This window comes from Neodiprion lecontei, chromosome 1 (genome assembly GCF_021901455.1).
Source record: "Neodiprion lecontei isolate iyNeoLeco1 chromosome 1, iyNeoLeco1.1, whole genome shotgun sequence".
In the NCBI taxonomy this organism is placed as follows: domain Eukaryota; kingdom Metazoa; phylum Arthropoda; class Insecta; order Hymenoptera; family Diprionidae; genus Neodiprion; species Neodiprion lecontei.
Window position 1 is genome coordinate 2,870,951 of NC_060260.1, and position 8,017 is coordinate 2,878,967.

The following is an 8,017-nucleotide window of genomic DNA, read 5'->3' on the forward strand; positions in this document are numbered from 1 at the left end:
AATTTTACCCATGAATTTGTCAAAGTCTGAGCTCCTGTTGTTGAGGATGACAAGGAAGCTGGGTCTAAGGTGGATCATCGCCGTGCACGCGAGTGTGTCGGAACCGAGGTATACGCGGGGTGGACGGAGGACAGACCGCAGGCCCCATATGTGTTTATGTACACACACGGTTGGGAGGGACTCAAATGAATTATACGAACCGCGATAAAACGAGTTTAATTTATTTTAACTGCCTCGTATAATCTGGCCGCATAAATTTTCACGAGTACCTTATACTTCAGCCTACGCAATCTTGTACGAGAGGATCGAGGCGCGTTCCGAGTCCGCGACTGCACGCCCGGATATATGCAAGAGGGCCCTTTTACCACCCCGATATAATTCGAATCTGGAGCATAGCCGGCCTCGCAGCCTCCGTTCTATGGCTAATTGCCGCCGAAAGCTCCACCCGGTGTAATTTATTCGGCTTAGGTTTTTTCCACCGGCTTTATTCCGCGCACTTTTGGTAATCGCGAGCTTCAGACTCCGGCCCATTATCCAGGTTACGCACTTTTTATTAATCCTTCGCATCGCCGCGGCGGCGGACTCGCGATAATTTACTTCGATAACGAAGTGTTCGAAATAGTCAACAACGCCGCCGTTGTGCTTCCCTGTTTCACCTTATTTTATTTCTGGCTGGTTACTTTTTCGTTGGAACGAAGTGCTCTCCGAACGAGCGTAATAAATTATGGGGAAATCCGCTCCTCGAACGATCTTCTTTTAGTGCTGCGCTGCAGCAGGGTCGACGAAGCTAGATTCGATCCTACGCAATTAGCCTGAGTATTTCGATGGGATTGAGGTGAGCTCTTGCTGCTGACGCTGCTGTGTTGTCTTACTCTTCATGCTTCTCCGTTATTTTCTTTCTTTGCTTCTTCTTATCCTCGCTCCTCTCTGTTTCTTTTTTTCTTCGTTTTTTTCTTAACCTTTCTTAAATTTCATCACCCCTAAATTGTTATTGCTGCAAATAAGAAGCTCTGCCTACACCGATCACTCCGACCAACCGTTTCGGCCTGCTCTGCTCTACTCGAAGAGTTCATTTCGTTCGGGTAATTGACTCGAAATAATTTCCGGTACGTTTTTCTAACCGACGCTGCGGGAAGAAGCTTAAATACCCTTCGTGACAGTCTGCTGCTCTCCTTTCTTCCCTACTCTATTCTTCCTCGATGTAGGTATATGTTAATGTACAGATATAATACCGGGGGTCGCAAAGTTTCGCGAAACGACTCGAGCAATTACTCATCACGCCCGCGGAGTTTCACCCTCCGCTCTGACAATCACTGATAATATGTATATATATATATATATATATATTTTTTTCGAGTTTAAAAAATTTGTCCCCCATGATGCGAGACGTGACGTAATTTAGCTTGACACGTGTCCGCGCACTTACACGTCGTAGTTACGACAAGCGACGGAGCGTTTCTTTTCTCTCCTTGAGCCTGGTAATTTTCTTTTTCCCGCCAGCTGGCCTCGGCATAAGTATGCAAATTTCTTTGACCTCGTCTAGTAAAAAAGACGAAAAAAATAAACGATCGCGCGAGATTGGAAAATAGACGTAAAAAAAAATTTCAACCGCCAACTTTTTCACGTCCCGCAATTCTCCGACGCTCCTCTCTCACTTTTTCCCCGACTTATTTACGCCGCGTCGCGGACTGATGACATAATCATCGCTCTCCGAATGGCTCACAAAATATATAAACCTTTGTCATTTTCTCTATCATGCCTACGGTCTAGTCGCTGTCTAGCTGTTTTATGTCCCCACGCGAGGCCGCGCGTTACGCGCATTATGATCGTTAACAGTCATGTGTGTATAACTAGGCGACTCGCACGCCTCCGACAAGCATCTCTTCGTACGATTGACAGTAAGTGCCAGGAAGTTACCGAGGTCTACCGACTGTCTTCTAACTCATGCTTACATATATGTATATGCCGAGGGTAAAATTGGCAGCCGAAAACTTGCTGATTATTTCTCGTTCGATGCGCGAGCTCAAAGCCGTCAATTATGTTCAAAGTTCACGCGACCTGAGAATTTTTACTCATCGGATGTAACGGTGGGAATATTTTTGCAGCTTTAAATAAGTGTACAAACTGAGGATGAGAATCCCCAAGAAGGAAATTGACGACGAATAATCCTCGGCGAAGAGATCAGATTCAGATATATATATATACATATATATAGATACCCTGCATATCCGTATCTCGAAAGAGTTTATAAAAGCTTCGACTCGGCGAACCTCTTCTAGTTTCTTTTACGGCGAGCAATAAATAAGAGACTTTCTCCCAACCCTTTTTACAACCGCCCCGTCGAGTGTACAGCGTGCCGTTCGGACGTTTTTCTTTCCATCCTTTTTACCGTGTTTTGATATATATATATTTGTATTTCTCCGAGTTTGTCCGGCGCTTCAGCCCTTTCATTTTTATCGCGTTTCGCTGCAGCTAGCTGTGCGATGTACAACCGTTGCGTTTTCTCTTTTTCGGAAACCCTGCGCAAAAAAGAAACTTTCACCTGTAGAAATTCTTATAAACGCTGTCAAAAACCACGGTATTAATTTCTGATGTTTTTTTTTTTTCACTCTGTTTCAGATTAATAGCACAAGCGCGGGTCGCCGATTTCGCAATCCCTTGCAGAGGTGAGTCGATATAAAAATAATTATGACACGAAAATATGTATACATATAGAGATGCTTTAACTCCGATGGTGGAGGTTTTCAGATGCTTTGATTTGTTTTTTCAACCCGATCATCGCCCGCGTATCCAAAATCCGTAAAAAATCGTTCATTCCGACTTTGAATATTCTGGGATAATTGCGTACGATCTATACGATCGTATTTACGTACAGTAGCGAAAAATTATATCTCCTATAATAACTGGTAGCACGGTTGTATTGGTATGCGAAATTCTTTTACCGTGCAACAGGTGGTAAGTACAATACATTAGGGAGAAAGAAGTACAAATTGTTGACGTTAGCTGGGGGAAGAAATGCTTATTTTTGTGAAGAATTTACGACGGGGCTTACCGAAGAGAGTAAAAATACCTAGTTGATTAACACTTCCGACGATCGAGGAAGCCACGTAGGTATAAAACACCAGCGGCCTAACTTTCGCTTGACACGCACAAACTAAACTCACAAAGTAAAATTCTCGCAATGAAAATATGTAATATTTCTTTTTCCGCGTTCATCTACATCATTGGAAAACTTCGAGGGTTTGTTTCGAATTACTTATGTAACGAGAAATCGACGATCGATTCAACCGTTAAATCTTATCGCGGCCTGACGTGGTGCAAGTTAAATTTACTCGAGCGATTTATTGAAAATTGTCGAAGAGCGTAAACGAAGAAAAATTTATAACCAGCATCCGCTTGCAGGTGTAAATCTATATCGTAGGCGTTTATACATATATATATATATATACATTTACGTATACATATATACATCCTTCGCTCCCTTTTTTTTTCCTACACGCGTCTTGAATATTCTATAAGAAACACTAGGATTATAATTTAATTATACATTTTCATCCGCACCTGGGCGTTAAATTTCAAATTAATTACTCGGGGCTTTGTTTAATTAAAACCTGCTGGTTTCTTACGACTCTCAAAAAGTTTGTATTAAACCTGCGATATAACGTAACACCGGTACACGGTCTTCCAAGTCGGAAACGCAACTCTTTCCGTGCACTTTGTCATACGGAGAGATAGAGAAAGCCGAAGAGAATCGAGATTCTTTTGGACACGGATCTGCAGTAAGAACGAATTTCTCCACCAATTGAATAATGCCACGATTAGGTTTAAACTCTCCAAATTTTTACCTCTTCGGTGCAACGTGGAAGCGATGCTTGAGGTCCACGTCTAGTCCCGTCGATAGTTTCTCACAACAGGAAAACCCGCAGAGGCGAGATACCGTCGGTATGCGTCGTAGAAACCATCGTGGAAACGCGAGAATGCGGCGATTCAAAATTCCAAGTGTCTGACAAGCTGTTCGGTGATATAAAACAGTCGCGAAGAATTTCCCAGCGTAGCGGTAGGTAATAATCGTGCAATTAGAGGGTGCGAGACGAGTGAATTCTCGAAATATCTAACGGGGTTATAAATCGAGGGGTATTTAGAATGGGGGTAAAAAATTGGAAAGATATATATGTATATGTATATATATATATATATGTATATATATCCAGTTACCTGTGCTCAAGATCGCTATTCGCCTCTGTTCACTCTCCCGTTCCACATCATCCGGCCTTATACGTATTTATTTTACGATCTACGGTCACGCGTGCGCGGTTGTGGAAAAATCTGCGTAAGCGTTATATCCCGACGGAGATGTTACTTTACATTATATACACATACATACGTGTATATACTTATTAACGATTCGGAGGCGCAAGGTGCGATAATCTCGGCATGTATACGCACCGCAGTCTTATCTCGCTCGCGACGGAGACGCCATTCTCTCTCTCCTCGGATTGCACTTCCCGCAGCATCCCATGATGGCCGCCGCCGCCGCCTGCGCGGCTTTCTCTCTCCGTCGGTCCTTCCCTCTCTCTCTCTTTCTCTCTCTCTCTCTCGGACGCCCGGAGCATCGTTCCTCAGGGAGTAAGCCTAGCCTCACCCGGTCTAACCCCTATATTTAAGCTCCCTTTGCCACCTCGCGGCCATCTTTGACGAGGGTTGGGCCACCCGAAGGCATCTCGCCAGTCATTGGCCGGATGTCTGCTCCCTCACTCTCTCTTTCTCTTTCTCTCTCTCTCTCTACATACATATCTCTTTCGCTCTCCGTTTTTCTCTTTCTTTTTCACCACGACCTTTTTCGATTCACCTCGCAAGCTCGTCGTTCCCTCTCCTTCGCTCTCTGTCCGCCTCTCTCTCGCTCTCGTGTCATTGACGCACCGCCTCAGAGCCATCTAGGGGACCGGCCAACGTCGTGATAACGAACAGGTATTACTCGCGGGATTTTTTCTTGAAAGGATTTTTTTATGCGCTGATTTGGATATCGGCCCTTCACGATGCTCCTCGATCCCCTTTGATCGTCCTTTCGCAATATATTTACCGACGTACGTCTTCTTAAACTCACGTATGGAAATTTGCATGGTACCTAATTCAAGGCACGAGCTACGGCCCTGAGAGTGCAATCGCGAAATTGAACGATTTAGCCCGCAGCTTATTTTAGCGACCTCGATTCGATCGGACCTGAAGTAATTTCTGCGTAAAAGGTGTACATAATTTACGATTTCTCTCGGTATAATTTCACCTACGGTTTTTATCGATTTGTAATATTTTTTAACGGATACAGATTCTGCCACAATAAACGTATATCATTATCCGACAGTTATACACGACTTGTCAATTGATTACTTAAATCAGTAAGCTCGACAGTTAATGCAAATTACTTTTTAATTCATTTTCACGGTCAATTTGACGATGATTATACCGCGAGAATTACATATTTAGGAACCGAGTGCGTGCTGCTGATGGATATTCACTGTTACCGATAAACTGGTTGTACAACGTCCAATTCATAATACACCATTCAAATTCAAGCCACAAATATATTATCGTATATTTTCACAGAATGAGAAGATTAAAATATAACAGCGATCCAATGGGACGATAAAATTGTTTTAATTAATTAATCGGACACTGATATTTTCAAATTAGCCATCAGCTGTCACCTGGACGCTCCCAGCTAGGTCTTGGATAAAAATAGAGCAAAGTATCATAGATCGAGGATCTCGAGGAGACGATTCTAAGGATATGTACCGACAGTACGCGGATGCCAAGTCTCAAGGAAAGCCCCGAGAAGGTGTGTATAAATTTTCATTTACGAGCCGGAATGTTGGAACGTTGTGATAACCCGGAGATTAACCGTAATATATTTTACTACCGGCTATAAAGTAATCGACTTATCTCTTACCTCGGAGAGTAACGAGTGTTCGAGAAGCACTATTCGAACTTTGGCGAAGAGAGCTGGAGCTGGTTCGCGTTTGAGAGTAGAAAAAAAACTGAACCATTTACGCTCGGGACGGTTTGAAAAAAGTGAAATTTTTCTTTCCCCTTCCCCACGAGCCGAAGGGTTGACTTTACGCAACCCTTTTCACCGCTTTCTAATTTTTATTACACTCTTATTGTTCGCGTCTGCACTTTCGAAAACCCTTTTACCAATCGCCACCCCGCCTCCCCCTCTTTCCTGGCCCTCCACCTCACCTCGGATTTTTTCTTTTTAACCCTTTTTTCATTTTTTTTTTTTTACGAACGTCAACATTCCCTTCAAGAACTCCCCCTCCCCCTCTAAAAGAAAGTTTTACGGACATTCCTTCTGGCCGTGTTCCAGCGAGACTTTACGATCGCGCTGGTTCTTACACTAAAAATTTCCCATCAGCACAGCTCCAGCTCCTTTCCTCATCAGAGATTCATAAGCTTTACCTAGCGGCATAATTTTCTACTGTCTAATTTTAACTCTATAACGTTGAAAGGATCGTGATTTACGATCGGAGGCTCTCTTGAAACGATTTGTGTGCTGCAGTTGCCTCATTCGAATAGAACGTACAACGTGTGACAAAGCAACAGAATTCGAAATTAATATTATTCAAGAAATATTCGTTTATTCAATTCATTGAAAAGTACGTGAGTCTTATTTTCTTTTCACATCGAATGATACGGTTACAATTATTCAGTCTTGTTTCTTTACTATAAATGCACTATCTCTAGTGTCTTGATCCGACTTTATCCCCAAGGCTATATGTATATAATAATATAAATACTCCATACACACACTACTTAAATATCCGATCGTTACAAATAGTCATCCTAAAGGTAATACCAGTACCAGTCGAGCTACTGATACAAATGATGATACATCGTAGTCGTTGAGGTCCTAACCGTGACGGAGAAGACGAGATCCACCGAAGAAGACGAGATTTCATCGTAGATCGGTGTGGCCTCCTGTTACGTATACTGAAGGTATACCGGACAGGAATACACTCAGGATACATTCAGTATACGTACAGGGGGTTTCACATTCCTCAACGAGACCATCGAAGCGTTGAAACAGGGTGGAAATTATTTTTCGAATTTACTAATCGCAGCTGGCGTAGAAGCAGAAGCCAAAAGGTCGTCCGGCACTGCGTGCAGAAGTCCTTTACGCATAAATTTCCAAGGACTGCCTATCACCGTGCTCCCGACGACCCGCTCTCTCTTATCCAAATTCAAGTAGCCTCCCGGTTCGATATTCCTCGGTACCTCGAACGAGTCGATGCCTCCTCCTTATCGTCCTTATCCTCCTTATCCTCCGCGACCAGAGAGACTCGTTGAGTAGAAAAATTTTCCCAGTCCTGTTTTCCTTGCTCTCCGTATATTCATTTATGCAAGCCCACGCCATTCTCTCTCTCTCTCTCTCTCTCTCTCGAGTCTGGCCTTTCCTGGTTAACTGGAGAACCGCATCTGCACCCTGTGAACATAAATCAAACTAGAATTACCAACGGCTCTCGGTTTATGCGCGCTCTTCGCGGTGCGCGTATATGTACGGATATCGGTACGTGCATGCGATACGTGTGGTCCGTGAACATGCGTTTGTCGAGGGGAGAAGCGGGCTCGATAAAAGGGGGGAGGGGGAGGGAGGGGGGAGGGAGAGGGATGAAACGGGCGGTAGATGAAAAATTGAGATTAACAATTTCGGACGGGGGATGACGATACTCGCGATCTGCGAGGGCTGCCGCCGAACTTTCGCGTCGCGAGTAATAAAAAAATAAAAAAAAAAAAAAACACAATCCGATTACGAAGTGCGGCCATCGTGGGACTTGTAACACACTTGCGGGAGTTCCGCCTGGCGCCCCATGAGACTTGTGCATCCGCTGTACTCCCAGGTTTGACCAGTTGCCTATCCCCCGGAGTAAACGGGTCCGTGATTCCAAAAACAAAAAAAAAAAAGAAGAAAAAAACACCTCTGTAACACGAAGATTGTACAAAATTTTTTTATCCGATTTTTGCT

The 8,017-nt window shown here is 43.7% G+C and overlaps 1 long non-coding RNA gene across 1 annotated transcript in view; it reads left to right on the forward strand.

The window, feature by feature from the left end:
- Positions 1 to 2,751, forward strand: part of LOC124293309 — a 44,966-nt gene extending 42,215 nt beyond the window's left edge. The window contains exon 3 of the long non-coding RNA XR_006903232.1: positions 2,620 to 2,751. This is a non-coding gene — a long non-coding RNA (uncharacterized LOC124293309). The remainder of the gene's footprint in view (positions 1 to 2,619) is intronic.
- The last annotated feature ends 5,266 nt before the right edge of the window (positions 2,752 to 8,017 follow it).